Below are 17400 nucleotides of genomic sequence, written 5' to 3'. Positions count from 1 at the left end.
GATACATGATTTGCAGATATGTTCTTCCAGACTATGGCTTGTCTTTGATCTGTTAACAGTGTCTTTAGAAGAGTAGTTTTAGGCTGGGTGAGGTGGCTCACACCTGTACTCCCAGCACTTTGGGAGGTTGAGGTGGGCGGATCACGAGGTCAGGAGTTCAAGACCAGCCTGGCCAACATGGTGAAACCCCATCTCTACTAAAAATACAACAACAAAAAAATTAGCCTGGTGTTGTGGCGTGCGCCTGTAGTCCCAGCTACTTGAGAGACTGAGGCAGCAGAATCACTTGAACCCGGGAGGTGAAGGCTGCAGTGAGCTGAGATTGTGTCACTGCCCTCCAGCATGGTGACAGAGTGAGACTCCGTCTCAAAACAACAACAACAACAACAACAACAAAACAAACAAACAACAAAAAAAAGAAGAGCATTTTTAAATTTTGATGAAGTCAAATTTATCAAAATTTTCTCTAATGAATCATGCTTTTAGTGACATGTCTAAGAAATTATTGCCTAACCCAAAGTCATAGCAATTTTCTGTTTCCTTCTAGATGTTTTAAGGTTTTAGCCTTTATCTTTGGGTATACTATCCATTTTGAGTTTACTTTGTATGTAGTGGAGTGTATAAATCAAAGTTAATTTTTTTGAAAATGGGCAATGATTCCAGCACCATTTGTTGGGAAGGTTATCCTTTTTCCACTTTGTTGCCTTTGTATCTTTGTCAAAAATCACTTGTCCATATATGTATGGGTCCATGTCTGCATTCCCTGGTCCGTTCCATTGATTTTTATATTTTTATACCAATGCTACACTGTTTTGATTATTGTAGCTCTATAAAAAGTCTTAGAATCAGAGTTTCCCTCCCATTTTATCCTTCTTTATCAGAGTTCTTTTGGCTATTCTATGCCTTTTGAATTTCCATATGAATTTAGAATCAGCTTGTTAAGTTTATTTAAAATTGGAATTGCACTGAATCAATAAATGAACTTGGGAAAAATCTTAACAAAATGGACCCATGAAAGAGCTATACCTCTCCATTTATTTAACTCTTTACTTTCTCTCAATGATGTGTTGTAATTTTTAGTGTATGAGTCTTTTACATACTTTTGCCAAATTTATCCTTATGTAGTTTATATTTTTGGAGCTATCAGAAATGCTTTTTAATTTCTGATTGTCTGTTGCTAGTATATAAAAAGACAACTGACTTTTACATATTGATATTGGATCCTGCAACCTTGCTAATCTTAATAGTCCTGGTAACTTTTTTGTAGATTCCATCAGATTCTCTACATAGATGATCATGTGTTTGTGAATACATGCAGTTTTGCTTCATGTCCAGTCTGGATGAATTTTATTTTTCTTGCCTGATTGTACTGGACAGAACTTCCAGTACAATGTGAATGTACTGAAATGTCTTGTTCCTGATGATAAGAAAGCATTTAGTCTTTCATCATTAAGTATAACGTTAGTAAGCTTTTGTAGGTGCTCTTTGTCCTAATTGAGAAAGTTCCTTTCTTTTCCTAGGTTGTTTAGGTTTTCTCATGAAGAATGATGTTGGATTTTGTCAAACGGTTTTTCCGTCTGTCGAAATTATCATATGCTTTTTCTTTTTTAATTTTTTAAATATGCTAACTAACAATGATGGATACAATTGTTATTATATATAAAGCTGGCCCTTTTTTGCTATATAAGGTAACATTCACAGATTCTAGGGATTAGAACATGGATTCACCATTTACTTTTACCTGACATTTTTAGCAGTATATACTGTACCCAATTTGTAGTCTTTTATTCCTCACCCCCTTCCACCCTTTCCCCCAAGTCCCCAAAGTCCACTGTATCATTCTTTTTTTTTCTTTGTCTTTGTACAATATTTTATTAAAGGTCTTTACAGAGCAACATCCAGACTCCAGAATACAGCTGCCAATGAGACCCTGTTACGCTGTGGGGACTGGTTGGGGCACGGCAGGTGGCTCTGGCTCCCCACCCTTCTGTTCTGAGATGGGGGTGGTGGGCAGTATCTCATCTTTGGGTTCCATGATGCTCACGTGGTCAGGCAGGGGCTTCTTAGGGCCAGTTTTACCAGTTGGGTCCCAGGGCAGCATGATCTTCACCTTGATGCCCAGCACACCCTGTCTGAGCAACGTGGCGCACAGCAGTGTCAATGTAGTAGTTAACAAGGTCTCTGCTGTGGATCATCAGGCCATCCACAAACTTCATGGATTTAGCCCTCTGTCCTCAGAGTTTCCCAGACACCACGACCTCGCAGCCTTTAGCCCCACTCTCCATGATGAACCACAACACACCACAGCAGGCCCTCTGCACGGCAAGCCCTCCTAGGGTTTGTAATGCAGACACTCTGCCTGGGCAATGGCACACAGGCCCCTAGCGGCCACCTTTTCAGCATAAAGCTCTACACTGCCCTCTGGAAAGCCAAACCTCTTCTGAACTACAGCAGTCAGTTCCCGAGTCCCCCAGCCCTTCTCACCAAGAACATTCTGTGTTCTGGTGACTAAGGTAATGATTTCTCTTGGCTGGTGTAACTCGCACCTCAACTCCAGAGTAGCCAACTTCAGCCAGTTCCTGAGTAAGAAACTCATTCAGTTCAGCTTAGAAGATGCCATCAGTGACAAACTTCTTCTTGGAAATTTGCATGGCCATCCTGCCGCCATGCTCCGCCGAAAGGAAAGGCACTGTATCATTCTTATGCCTTTGTGTCCTCATAGCTTAGCTCCCACTTATGAGTGAGAACATATGATGTTTGGTTTTCCATTCCTGGGCTACGTCACTTAGAATAATGGTCTCCAATTCCATCTAGGTTGCTGCAAATGCCCTTATTTCATTCCTTTTTATGGCTGAATAGTATTCCCTGGTATATATATATACCACAATTTCTTTATCCACTCATTGATTGATGGGCATCTGGGCTGGTTCCATATTTTTGTAATTTCAAATTGTGCTGCTAAAAACATGCATATGCAAGTATCTTTTTTGAATAATGACTTCTTGTCCTCTGGGTAGATACCCAGTAGTAGGATTGCTGGATCAAACGGTAGTTCTACTTTTAGTTCTTTAAAGACTCTCCACACTGTTTTCCATAGTGGTTATACTAGTTTACAATTCCACCAGCAGTGTAGAAGTGTTCCCTTTTCACCGCATCCTTGACAATATCTGTTTTTTTTTTTATTTTTTGATTATGGCCATTCTTGCAGGAGTAAGGTGGTATCACATTGTGGTTTTGATTTGCATTTCCCTGATCATTAGTGATGTTGAGCATTTTTTCATATGTTTGTTGGTCATTTCCATATCTTCTTTTGAGAATTGTCTATTCATGTGCTTAGCCCACTTTTTGATGCGATTTTTCTTTCTTGTTAATTTGAGTTCCTTGTAGATTCTGTGTATTAGTCCTTTGTCAGATGTACAGAGTGTGAAGATTTTCTCCCACTCTGTGGGTTGTCTGTTACTTTGCTGATTATTTCTTTTGCTGTGCAGAAACTTTTTAGTTTAATTAAGTTCCACCTATTTATCAGTTTTTTTTTAAGAGAATATAGAATTTATTCGATATTGAATATAAAAATAAACCATCTAAATAGGGGCCCAGGGAGCTTCCCTTATTTCTCTAGGTGCCTCCAAGCCTTCCCACCCCAACCCCAATAAAAACATTTTGCATATATAATGGCTAGCAAAGACTAAAAAGATGCAAAACTTCCAAAGACAGCAGGCACTCAGCTTAAGGAGGGTGATGACTGGGTCAGATGAGATCTTCCTGCAGGAGCCCACCATTTTCTTAGTCACAGCACTGACGAAAATACACCCCAGCCTTCTGGACCAGAGGCTGACATTAGGGGGTCCCTGAGCAAGTGATGGGCTGGAGCTGCTCATTGGGAGGCAGACAGTCTACTCCGTCAATGCATCCTCCAACTGCTTCACTCTCAAAGCCTGCTTCTGTTCCTGCAGCACACCACATAACTGATGCATGGCCATTTTTAGCCGGGGGAGCTCATCTGCAAAGATGAGGTGGAACCGGCCTGGCTCCTTATACATGCAGGCTTTGCCACGGGATAACAGCTTGTTGTCCAGGAAGCAGCGAGAGGAGCTGTTCCTCTTCAGATGCACAGGGATCCAGGTACTTTTTCAAGTTGATCCAGACACAGAGGCCAGAGCTGCAGTTGTGAAAGGGGATCTCCAATGCCTTCAGTTTGGCAGTGATGTACTTGTGAGCTTCCCAGAGCCGGTAGTTACTGGCGGGCAGGTACGCTCTGTCAATCCATTCTGTGTTCTGGAGCAGCTGACACAGCTTGTGCCGGGTGATGCCAGAGATACTGCGGAGGTAGCCAAAGGTGCTCACAGCAGAAGACATCTCCTTGTTGTGGGTGTCAACAGAGCACCAAAGCGGAAGGCAGAAATGCCAAAATCCTTCCTGGTGTCCCAGATCACATGGGTCCTGTTGTGATCAGGCAAACTTTTCATGCTCAGGACACTGTGGAATGTGACGGATTCATCAAAAACACAGACAGCACGTAAATCTCATCTATGATCACATGTAGGTTATACCTCTTGGCAAAATCCAGGTATTCCATCGCAAGTCTGAGGAGTAGATGTCACCCAGAGGATTCTGAGGATTGATTAGCACAAGGCCTTGGACCTTTTTCCCCTCAACCCTAGCTTCAAGCAGGGCTTCCTCTAACTTGTCCACAGTGAGGTGGAAAGGATGGATGTTTGTAACAGTGATCTCACTCTCCAGGTGGACAGGAATCAACTCAACCTTCATGTACAGACAGGAGCTAAAGTCAAAGCCACTATCGAAGGGAGCAGGGACCAGGAAGGCCTCGCCTGGATTACACAGAACCATGGCCAGCGCAGAGAAGACAGAGCAGCAGCCATTTAGAACAGCCACATTTTCTGTATCAAGTCAGGCAGGTGCCTTGCACTAGTAGGTCAGGAAGCGGGCCACTTCTTCTCGCAGGAACGGGTGCCCTCTCCAATCAGGGTACTGCAGCAAGATGTCCTCAATGCAGTTCATGTTACTTTTTTTTTTTTTTTTTTGAGGCGGAGTCTTGCTCTGTGCCCCAGGCTGGAGTGCAGTGGCACGATCTCGGCTCACTGCAAGCTCCGCCCCCTGGGTTCATGCCATTCTCCTGCCTCAGCCTCCCGAGTAGCTGGGACTACAGGCGCCCACCACCACGCCCGGCTAGTTTTTTGTATTTTTTTAGTAGAGATGGGGTTTCACGGTGTTAGCCAGGATGGTCTCGATCTCCTGACCTTGTGATCCGCCTGCCTCGGCCTCCCAAAGTGCTGGGATTACAGGCTTGAGCCACTGCGCCCGGCCAGTTCATGTTACTTTCTTGCAATCTTTCAATCATCAGATAAATGCAGAGCTTGTTCTCACTGGTGCCAAGGTTAACGAAGCCTAAGGTGTTCTTGCCTTTATGATATTTGTCTTTATGATAGGCACTGTAGCCCTGGAAGCTCGACTGATAGAAGACAGAGATGTCAATCCCACAGTTGGACAGGTCACGGCTGACGAAGGCAGCTTCACAACCACTCAGTTGGGGAACTAGATCAGGCTGCCCGGGCAATTGGGCCCCCTGCCCATATCTGACATCACCCCTAGAGTCCTGGGAAGGAAAACGCACTTGGAGCTCCAGGCCACTCGTGACCCCAGACTATAGGAGCTGGATCATCTGGCACATTAAGCGACCCAGAGGGCTTCCTGCTCACTGACGGCCCGAGCGTGCCTCTGTTCTTCCAGCGGCAGGCCCTGCCTGCTGTCAGCTGTACTCGAAGTACTCCCTCATGGTCTGCCGCAAGTGCAGCATCATCTCCAACAGCTGGGTATAGATGCTCTGGTCTCTGAGGACCTGGCCTCTCGTCTGGCCAGAGGGCACAGGAAGGGTGTCTGAATGATGACTCATACTCCGGGTATCTGTAGTGGCCCCTGAAGGCTGGCTGGCACCTCTGTCTCTGTTTTCACTTATCTTCTCTCCAACCTAAAGCCTGACTGAGGAAACTGTCCATGATTGTCAGTGCTCAGGGACCTGCTCTGTCGCCCTTCTCCTCATTGAATGTATTAATCATTGTTTTTGTTGCATTTGCTTTTGGGTTCTTGGTCATGAAGTCTTTGCCTAAGCCAATGTCTAGAAGGGTTTTCCGATGCTATCTTCTAGAATTTTTATGGTTTCAGGTCTTAGATGTAAGTCCTTGATCCATCTTGAGTTGATTTTTGTATAAGGTGAGAGTTGAGGATCTAGTTTCATTCTTCTAAATGTGGCTTGACAATTATCCTAGCACCATTTGTTGAATAGGGTGTCCTTTCCCCACTTTATGTTTTTGTTTGCTTTGTTGAAGACCAGTTGGCTGTATTTATGTCAACGTTTTTTTCGTGAAAAAGTAAGCCTGGCCAGCATAGTGAAACCCCGTCTCTACTAAAAATACAAAAAAATTAGCTGGGCATGGTGGTGGGTGCCTGTAATCCCAGTTACTTGGGAGGCTGAGGCAGGAGAATCACGTGAACCCAGGAGGCGGAGGTTGCAGTGAGCTGAAATGGCACCATTGCACTCCAGCCCAGGCAACAGTGTGAGACTCCATGTCAAAAAAAGAAAAAGAAAAACAAGTCAAAGAAACACAACGGGATTGTGACTACAAATAAGGGCAGTACTAATATTTTTACTATATACTGAAATGCAGCTTTTTGTGGGATTTACAAGTTTTGGGTGTAAACAAATGTTCACCTTATTCTCTGTGATCAAGGTATAAAATCGCATGGATTTTTAAAAGAATGTTCAATCCAATCAAACTTTTTGATCATCCTGTACTCAAACTATCATGAAACTTTGAAAGAAAAATTGTGGATTTACACTGAAATTTTCTGTGATTTTTGATATGGTTTTGCATGGAAAAGCATTTACAGTGGCTTCATGTGGGTAGAAATCACAGTTGCTGTGACAGGGCAGTGAGCTGTCATTTATGAATTCAGTGTTGTCTGTAGGAGATATGGCACTGGAAGTATTCTTCTAGGACTCTGTTGGCATTCTGTGGATGGTGAATAGTAAATAAGTTAATGCAGAAGACTTTGATGAGTGACTTCAAACACTACAGATTATGATCGGGGATCACATGATGGGTAGGAATGGAATAGAAGATCACCTTGAATAACAAGGTAGCAGGGCTTGATAAAATGGGAAGCCACTGGGACATTTTTATGAGAGGATCCACCTCTCACCTGGTTGTGATGGGGACTAAGATAGATAGAACAAGTCTCACATTTTGTAGGAAGGTGTTCCAGAACCAGCAATGTTTGGAGCAGGGACTTCTACATCTGAAACAGACAGATCTGGACAAAAGTGTTAGAGAGAAAGTGGTATTCAGGAAGGAGAGATGCATGGCTACTTAAATCTCTAGCATTGTGGAAAAGCTATCAATTCAGACTCAGAGGGCAGTGAATGTATCTCTAAGGAAATGGCATTTCAGCAGATATGAAGATAGTACAAGATAATGGGGGTGAAGACAGCCTGAGCATTCCAGGTAGAACAACATGCTAAAACTTGGAGGCAAAGGGAATATGGTACATTTGAAAAAGTATAATATCTCTAGTGTGGCAAAAGCAAGTCAGGGAATGGTAAGATGAGATCAGAGAAGCAGGGAGGAGCTTGATCAGGAAGAAGACTGTAGGCCATGGTAAGGATTTTTGCTTTTACCTAAGGTGATGGAAAACCACTAAAGTTTTTTTAAGATACAAAATGGCATACTCATATTTATATTTCAGAAAGATCACTCTGGTTGCATATACAGGGTGGACTTCGCCAAGTAGTTTTATTTTAGTCTTTTAGAAACATAAAATGTCACCAATAGCTTTTGTAGTAAATAGCTGTTTCTAAAGTCCAAGGCCTATGCATTGAAAAATTACAGTATAACCTATGAATGCATTTGAAGAACAATACCTCAAACTCTATTAAATTTTAGCAGAATCAATAGACTAGCACCAATTTAAAAGAACATTGTTCTGATGATGTATTTGATAATTTTTTTTAAAATTTTAGTTGCATCTATAAAGTGAGGGCAAGTTTATCAAGAAAGTAAAGGAATAAAAGAATGGCTACTCCATAGGCAGAACAGCCTGATGATTTTTGAAGCAGTGTATATCTTTTAATGAGACTAAAGCTAATTCACTATAATTAAACAAAAATACTGTTCTTCATGGATATAACAGACTAGATTTGATTTTTTAAAAAATAAATCAGGGCTGGGTGCAGTGGTTCATGCCTATAATTCCAGCACTTTGGGATGCCAAGGTGGTAGGATTGATTGAGTCCAGGAGTTCAAGACCAGCCTGGACAACACAGCGAGACCCCGTTTCTAAAATAAATAAATAAATTTTTTAAAAAGTCAGGTATGGTGGTGCATGCCTGTAGTCCCAGCTACTTGGGAGGCTGAGGTGGGAGGATCGTTTGAGCTCAGGAGCTGGTGATTGCAGTGAACCAAGACTGCACCACTGCACTCCAGCCTGGGAGACAGAGTCAGACCCTGTCTCAAAAAACAAAAAAGTTGGCTGAGCACGGTGGCTCATACCTGTAATCCCCCACACTTTGGGGGGCTGAGGTGAATGGATCACTGGAGGGAGGTGAATGGATCACTTGAGGCTAGGAGTGAGAGACCAGCCTGGCCAACATTGCAAAATCCTGTCTCTACTAAAAATAAAAAAAAGAAAGAAAGAAAAAGAAAAAAAAAGGCCAGGGTGGTAGTGCACACCTGTGGTCCCAGCTATTTAGGAGGTTGAGGCAGGAGAATCACTTGAGCCTGGGAGGCAGACATTGTGCTACTGACTCCAGCCGAGATTGTGCCACTGCAATCCAGCCTGGGCAAGACAGCAAGACACTGTCTCAAAAAAAAGAAAGAAAGAAAGAAAGAAAGAAAGAAAGAAAGAAAGAAAGAAAGAAAGAAAGAAAGAAAGAAAGAGAAAATTCTAATAAGCAGTCACAGTTGACAATGCTTATGATAAAGCCTAAATTCAGATTTTGACCTTTGGTCTCTTCTTCAACACAAATTGGGTCAACCACTCAACTGAAATATACATCAAATTTTTTTTTTCTTTCCACCCAAGCCCCGCAGAACATTTAAATTTTTTAATTTAAAAATAACTGCGACAATCATAATGGCAGATGGGAGGCAGGACAAGATTGCAGCTCTGACTGGGTCGGACAGAGCAGTGTGTGGAGGCTCGCATCATGAATTTTAGCTCCAGAATGACTGCAAGAACAAATCAGGAATCCTGAGAGGACCAACGGACCCTCTGAAGGAAGCAGACTGCTCCTGCAGGAGCCGGGAGACACCCCAAATCCTGTGGGTGCCCAAACTGTGGAACTGGGAAAGGGAGAGCCTCTGCTCCCGAACACACACTCGCACTGAAGAAAATGAAGGTCTAGTTTGCGAGAGAAGTTTCTCACCTTACCTGGAGCTGAGTCAATCTAGAGAGCCAAGTGAAATACAGGGGTAGAGGAAGCAGTGGGAAAGGCCCTGGGAGTTCACTGGGTCCCCAAGCAGGCCATTCCTGCCTGGCTCCACAGGGACCCTTTAGGAGGGCAGCCAGAGGCCGGGGGGAAAATGCCACAGGGAGAAGGAAGTCTCCAGCTGAACTTTGTAACAATTTGAATTGAGCAAGGAGCCTCCTGGCCAGAACATGGGAGAGGGTGGGAATCTGGCTTGCAGACTCCACAGGAGGGAAAAGAACCAAAGCCCTGTTCTTTCACAGCTGGGAGGTGGGTAGCCTGGGGAAGTTCTCAAGCCCTGCTCACCCACTGCCTGGAAACAGACTTGGGACTGTTAGAGGAGCCATGGTGAGAGTGAGACAGGCCCTTTGGATTGATTGTGTGGGAGTTGGGTGAGGCCTGTGACTGTAGGTTTTCCCCCACTTCCCTAACAATTTGCATGACTCAGCAGAGGCAGCCATAATCCTCCTAGGTACACAACTCCAGTGACCTAGGAATCTCACCCCCATCCCCCACAGCAGCTGCAGCAAGACCTGCCCAAGGAGAGTCTGAGCTCAGACATACCTAGCCCTGCCCCTACCTGATGGGCTTTCCCTATCCACCCCTGGTAGCTGAAGACAGAGGGCATATATTCTTGGGAGTTCTAGGGCCCTGCCCACCACTGGTTCCTCTCCATACTACCACAGCTGATGCTCTCTGGAAAGCGCCACCTCCCCGCAGGAGGCCAACCAGCACAAAAATAAAACATTAAACCACCCAAGCTAAGAACCGTCACAGAGTCCATTTCACCCCCTGCCATGTCCACCGGAACAGGTGCTGATATCCACAGCTGATATCCATAGATGGTTCACATCACAGGACTCTGTGCAGACAACCCCCAGTAGCAGCCCAGAGCCAGGTAGACTTGCTGAGTGGCTAGACCCCAAAGAGAGATAACAATCACTGCAGCTAGGCCCACAAGAAGCCACATCCACAGGGAAACGGGGAGAGTACCACATTAAGGGAGGAGACCACCCCTCATATTGTCTTATGCCCAATTTCTGCCTCCAAAGAAAGAAGAAGTAAAAACTAAAAGGAAGAAATGAAATCCACAAGCAGATAGCCTGGCACCACACCTTGGACCTGGTAGTTAAAGATCGACCCCTGACCTAATCGGTTATTTGCATAAAAAAGCACTGTGAAGATCCCTGTCCTATTCTGTTCATTCTAATTACCGGTGTATGCAACCCCCAGTCACGTACCCCCTGCTTGCTCAATTGATCACGACCCTCTCACATGGACCCCCTTAGAGTTGTGAGCCCATAAAAGGGACAGGAATTGCTCAACTGGGGAGCTCGGCTCTTGAGACAGGAGTCTCGCCGATGTTCCCGGCTGAATAAACCCCTTCCTTCTTCTTTTCTCCCCCACTTCCTTCTTTAACTCATTGTCTGAGGGGTTTTGTCTGTGGCTTTTCCTGCTACAACATCAAGGGAACACCCCATGGGACAAAAGAATCTGAATGACAGCCTTCAGCCCTAGGCCTTCCCTCTGACAGAGCCTACCCAAATGAAAAGGAACCAGAAAACCAACTCCGGTAATATGACAAAACAAGGCTCTTTAACATGCCCCAAAATCACACTAGCTCACCAGCAATGGATCCAAACCAAGAAGAAATCCCTGATTTGCCTGAAAAAGAATTCAGGAGGTTAGTTATTAAGCTGATCAGGGAGGCACCGGAGAAAAGGTGAAGCCCAATTCAAGGAAATCCAACAAACGATACAAGAAGGGAAGGGAGAAATATTCAAGGAAATAGATAGCATAAAGAAAAAAATAAAAACTTCAGGAAACATTGAACACACTTACAGAAATGCAGAACGCTCTGGAAAGTCTCAGCAATGGAATTGAACAAGTAGAAGAAAGAAATTCAGAGCTAGAAGACAAGGTCTTTGAATTAACCCAGTCCAACAAAGACAAAGAAAGAAATCATAAGAAAATATGAACAAAGCCTACAAGAAGTCTGGGATTATGTTAAATGACCAAATCTAAGAATAATTGGTGTTCCTGAGGAAGAAGAGAAATCTAAAAGTATGGAAAACATATTTAGGGAATAATCGAGGAAAACTTCCCCCGCCTTGCTATAGTCTTAAACATCCACATACAAGAAGCACAAAGAACACCTGGGAAATTCATCGCAAAAAGATCATCACCTAGGCACACTGTCATCAGGTTATCTAAAGTTAAGATGAAGGAAAGAATCTTAAGAGCTGTGAGACAAAAGCACCAGGTAGCCTATAAAGGAAACCTATCAGATTAATAGCAGATTTCTCAGCAGAAAACCTACAAGCTAGAAGGGATTGGGGTATCTTCAGCCTCCCCGAACCAAACAATTATCAGCTAGGAATTTTGTATGTAGTGAAACTAAGCATCATATATGAAGGAAAGATACAGTCTTTTTCAGACAAACAAATGCTGAGAGAATTCCCCATTACCAAGCCACCACTACAAGAACTGCTAAAAGGAGCTCTAAATCTTGAAACAAATCCTGGAAACACATCAAAACAGAACTTCTTTAAAGCATAAATCACACAAGACCTATAAAACAAAAATACAATTTAAAAAACAAAAACAAAAAATAAAAAAAACCAAGGTACACAGGCAACAAATAGCATGATGAAAGCAATGGTACCTCACATCTTAATACTAACATTGAATATAAATGGCCTAAACACTCCACTTAAGAGATACAGAACCACAGAACGGATAAGAACTCACTGGCCAGGTGCAGCGACTCATGCCTGTAATCCCAGCACTTTGGGAGGCCAAGGTGGGTGGACCACCTGAGGTCAGGAGTTTGAGACCAGCCTGGCCAACATGGTGAAACTCCATCTTTACTAAAATACAGAATTAGCCAGGTGTGGTGGTGCACACCTGTAATCCCAGCTACTCGGGAGGCTGAGGCAGAAGATTCGCTTGAGCCCGGGGGCTGAGGTTGCAGTGAACCAAGATCGCACCATTGTACTCCAGCCTGGGTGACAAGAGTAAAACTCTTGTCTCAAAAACAAACAAACAAACAAACAAACAAAAAAAAAACAAAGAAAAGAAAAGAAAAGAAAAAAAAGGACTCACCAACCACTGTTTGCTGCCTTCAGGAGACTCACCTAACACATAAGGACTCACATAAACTTAAAGTAAAGGGGTGGAAAAAGGCATTGCATGCAAATGGACCCAAAAGTGAGCAGGGGTAGCTATTCTTATATCAGACAAAACAAGCTTTAAAGCAACAGCATTTAAAAGAGACAAATAGGGATATTATATAATGGTAAAAAGCCTTGTCCAACAGGACAATATCACAATCCTAAACATATATACACCAAACACTGGAGCTCCCAAATTTATGAAACAATTACTAATAGACCTAAGAAATGAGATAGACAGTAACACAATAATAGTGGGGGACTCAGTACTCCACTGACAGTACTAGACAGGTCATCAGGACAGAAAGTCAACAAAGAAACAATAGATTTAAACTATACCTTTGAACAAATGGACTTAACAGATATATACAGAACATTTCATCCAACAACCGCAAAATACACATTCTATTCAACAACATATGGAATTTTCTCCAAAATAGACCATATCATAGGCCATAAAAGGAGCCTCAATAAATTTAAGAAAATTAAAATTATATCAAGCACTCTCTCAGACCACAGTGGAATAAAACTGGAAATCAACTCCAAAAGGAACCTTCAAAACCATGCAAATACATGTAAATTAAATAACCTGCTCCTGAATGAGCATTGGGTCAAAAACTAAATCAAGAAGAAAATTTACAAATCCTTTGAACTGAACTACAATAATGATAGAACCTATCAAAACCTTTGGTATACAGCAATGGCGGCAATAAGAGGAAAGTTTATAGCCCTAAGCACCTACATCAAAAAGACGGGAAGAGCACAAACTGACAGTCTAAGGTCATATCTCAAGGAAGTAGAGAAATAAGAACAAACTAAACTCAAACCTAGCAGAAGAAAGGAAATAACCAAGACCAGAGAACTAAATTAAATTGAAACAAAAAATACAATACAAAGATAAATGAAACAAAAAGCTGGTTTTTTGAAAAGATAAATAAAATTGATAGACCATTAGCAAGACTAACCAAGAAAAGAAGAGAGAAAATCCAAATAAGCTCATTAAGAAATGAAACAGGAGATATTACAACTGACACCACTGAAATACAAAAGATCATTCAATGCTACTATGAACACCTTTACACACATAAATTAGAAAACCTACAAGAGATGGATAAATTCCTGGAAAAATACAACCTTCCTAGCTTAAATCATGAAGAATTAGATGCCCTGAACAGACCAATAACAAGCAGCAAGACTGAAATGGTAATTAAACAACTACCGACAAAGTCCAGGACCAGATGGATTCACAGTAAAATTCTACCAGACATTCAAAGAAGAATTGGTACCAATCCTTTTGACGCTATTCCACAAGATAAAGAGAAAACCCTCCGTAATTCATTCCATGAAGCCAGTATCACCCTAATACCAAAATCACGAAGGAACATAATCAAAAAAGACTACAGACTGATATCCCTGATGAACACAGACGCTAAACTCCTTAACAAAATACTAGCTAACAGAGTCCAACAACATATCAAAAAGATAATCCACTATGATCAAGTGGGTTTCACACCAGGGATGCAGGTGTGGTTTCATATATGCAAGTCAATAAATGTGATACATTACATAAAAAAGATTTAAAACAAAAATTATGTGATCATCTCAATAGATGCAGAAAAAGCATTTGACAAAATCCAGCATCCTTTATGATTAAAGCTCTCAGCAAAATTGGCATACAAGGGACATACGCCAATGTAATAAAGGCCATCTATGACGAACGCACAGCCAACGTAATACTGAATGCGGAAAAGTTGAAAGCATTCCCTCTGAGGACTGGAACAAGACAAGGATGCCCACTCTCACCACTCCTCTTCAGCATAGTACCGGAAGTCCTAGCCAGAGCAATCAGACAAGAGAAAGAAATAAAGAGCATCCAAATTGGCAAAGAGGAAGTAAAACTGTCACTATTTGCTGATGATATGATCATTTATCTTGAAAACCCTAATGACTCCTCCAGAAAGCTCCTAGAACTGATAAAAGAATTCAGCAGGCCTGCCGGGCACAGAGTGGCTCACGCCTGTAATCCCAGCACTTTGGGAGGCCAAGGCAGGTGGATCACAAGATCAGGAGATCGAGACCATCCTGGTTAACAAGGTGAAACCCTGTCTCTACTAAAACAATACAAAAAATTAGCCAGGCATGGTGGTGGGCGCCTGTAGTCCCAGCTACTCAGGAGGCTGAGGCAGGAGAATGGCGTGAACCGGGAGGCGGAGCTTGCAGTGGGCTGAGATGGCACCACTGCACTCCAGCCTGGGCGACAGAGCGAGACTCTGTCTAAAAAAAAAAAAAAAAAAAAAGGATTCAGCAAAGTTTCCTAATACAAAATACATGTACACAAATCAGTAGCTCTTCTATACACCAACAGCAACCAAGTGGAGAATCAAATCAAGAACTCAAGCCCTTTTACAATAGCTGCAAAAAAAAAAAAAAAAACCAGAAAAAAGAAAGAAACAAACAACAACAACAACAACAAAAATCCTAACCAAGGCGTCGAAAGACCTCTACAGAGAAAACTACAAAACACTGCTGAAAGAAACCGTAGATGACAAACAAATGAAAACACATCCCATGCTCATGGATGGGTAGAATCAATATTGTGAAAATGACCATACTGCCAAAAGCAAACTACAAATTCAATACAATCCCCATCAAAACACTACCATCATTCTTCACAGAATTAGAAAAAACAATTCTAAAATTCATATGGAACCAAAAAAGAGCCTGCATAGCCAAAGCAAGACTAAGCAAAAAGAATAAATCTGGAGGCATCAAACTACCTGATTTCAAACTATACTATAAGGCTATGGTCACCAAAACAGCATGGTACTTGCATAAAAATAGGCAAACAGACCAATGAAACAGAATAGAGAACCCAGAAATAAATGCAAATACTTAAACAGCCAACTGATCTTTAACAAAGCAAACAAAAACAAAGTGGGGAAAGGACACCCTTTTCAACACATGGTGCTGGGATAACTGGCTAGCTGCATCTAGGAGAATAAAACTGGATCTTCATCTCTCACCTTTTACAAAAGTCAACTCAAGATGGATTAAGGACTTAAATCTAAGAGCTGAAACCATAAAAATTCTAGAAGATAACATTGGAGAAACCCTTCTAGACATTGGCTTAGGCAAGGATTTCATGACCAAGAACCCAAAAGCAAATGCAATAAAAACAAAGATAAATAGTTCAGACTTAATTAAACTAAAGAGCTTTTGCATGGCAAAAGGATAGTCAGCAGAGTCAACAGACAACCCACAGAGTGGGAGAAAATCTTCACACTCTATACATCTGACATAGGACAAATATCCAGAATCTACAAGGAACTCAAACAAATCAGTAAGAAAAAAATAAACAATCCCATCAAAAAATGGGCTAATGACATGAATAGAAAATTCTCAAAAGAAGATATACAAATGGCCAACAAACATATGAAAAGATGCTCAACATCACTAATGATCAGGGAAATGCAAATCAAAACTATAATTCAATACCACCTTACTCCTGCAAGAACAGCCATAATAAGAAAATCAAAAGACAGTAGATGTTGGCATGGATGTGATGATCAGGGAACACTTCTACACTGCTGGTGGGAATGTAAACTAGCATGTAAACAGCCATCACGGAAAACAGTGTGGAGATGATTCCTTAAAGAGCTAAAAGTAGAACTACCATTTGATCCAGCAATCCTACTACTGGGTATTTACTCAGAGGAAAAGAAGTCATTGTATGAAAAAGATACTTGCACACTCATGTTTACAGCAGCACAACTCACAAGTGCAAAATCGTGGGACCAACTCAAATGCCATCAATCAACGAGTGGATAAAGAAACTTTTATTATATATATGTATACACACACACACATCTATATGATGGAGTACTACTCAGCCATAAAAAGGAATGAATTAATGGCATTTGCAGTGACCTGGATGAGACTGGAGACTATTATTCTAAGTGAAGGACTCAGGAATGGAAAACCAAACATCGTATGTACTCACTGATATGTGAGAGCTAAGCTATGAGGACGCAAAGCCATAAGAATCATATAAGGGACTCTGGGGAGTTGGGAGGAAGGGTGGAAGGGGGATGAGGGATAAAAGACTACAAATATGGTGCAGTGTATACTGATTGGGTGATGGGTGCAACAAAATCTCACAAATCACCACAAAACAACTTATCTAACCAAATATCACCTATACCCCAATAACCTATGGAAAGAAAATAAATAAAAAATAAAATTAAAAAATTAAAAATAACTGAGGCAAAGCAGTAAGAACAAAATGATAGTTTGATACTATTTTAAAAATATTAGTTTTTTAATTTTGATATTTCATTAGCCTATGGTGATTGAGCACTGGCTGAATTTCCATAGTTATAAGCTGAAGAGGAATCAAATTTTACATTTCCTGAGTATACAACATCCTCTCCCCTCTTCAAATTTAAAACTTGCCTGCATTAGTTTGAAAAAATGGGAAACTTTTTTGACATTTGTTCTGCTTATAACAATTGTGAAAACCAAAAGCAAACTTTCTAAGATACAAATGCATGTACTTTTAATTATTTTGGGTGAGGCAGGCTTATAGAAAGCTCATATTTGGGGGGATCTGTCTCTATAAAATTAGACCTTTTGTTAAGCTCCAGTGATAGCCAGCACAGCATAAATGAAATTGGGGGAAGGATGGAAGCAGCAGCATATTAGAAACGAGTATAATGAACAAATAAGAACTATGCAGAGTTTAGGAAC

The 17400-nt window shown here is 41.7% G+C and overlaps 1 protein-coding gene and 2 pseudogenes across 1 annotated transcript in view; all 3 read right to left on the bottom strand.

Annotated features, from left to right (window-relative positions):
- Positions 1 to 17400, bottom strand: part of CAGE1 (cancer antigen 1) — a 61329-nt gene that overhangs the window by 8635 nt on the left and 35294 nt on the right. The window lies entirely within an intron of this gene.
- LOC102147289 (small ribosomal subunit protein uS3 pseudogene) lies at positions 1720 to 3468 on the bottom strand (annotated as a pseudogene).
- LOC102115121 (probable inactive 1-aminocyclopropane-1-carboxylate synthase-like protein 2) lies at positions 3807 to 6553 on the bottom strand (annotated as a pseudogene).

The sequence above is a fragment of the Macaca fascicularis genome, chromosome 4, assembly GCF_037993035.2.
Source record: "Macaca fascicularis isolate 582-1 chromosome 4, T2T-MFA8v1.1".
In the NCBI taxonomy this organism is placed as follows: Eukaryota; Metazoa; Chordata; class Mammalia; order Primates; family Cercopithecidae; genus Macaca; species Macaca fascicularis.
Note: the sequence above shows the minus strand (reverse complement) of the source record. Positions and strands in the feature narration are given on the sequence as shown.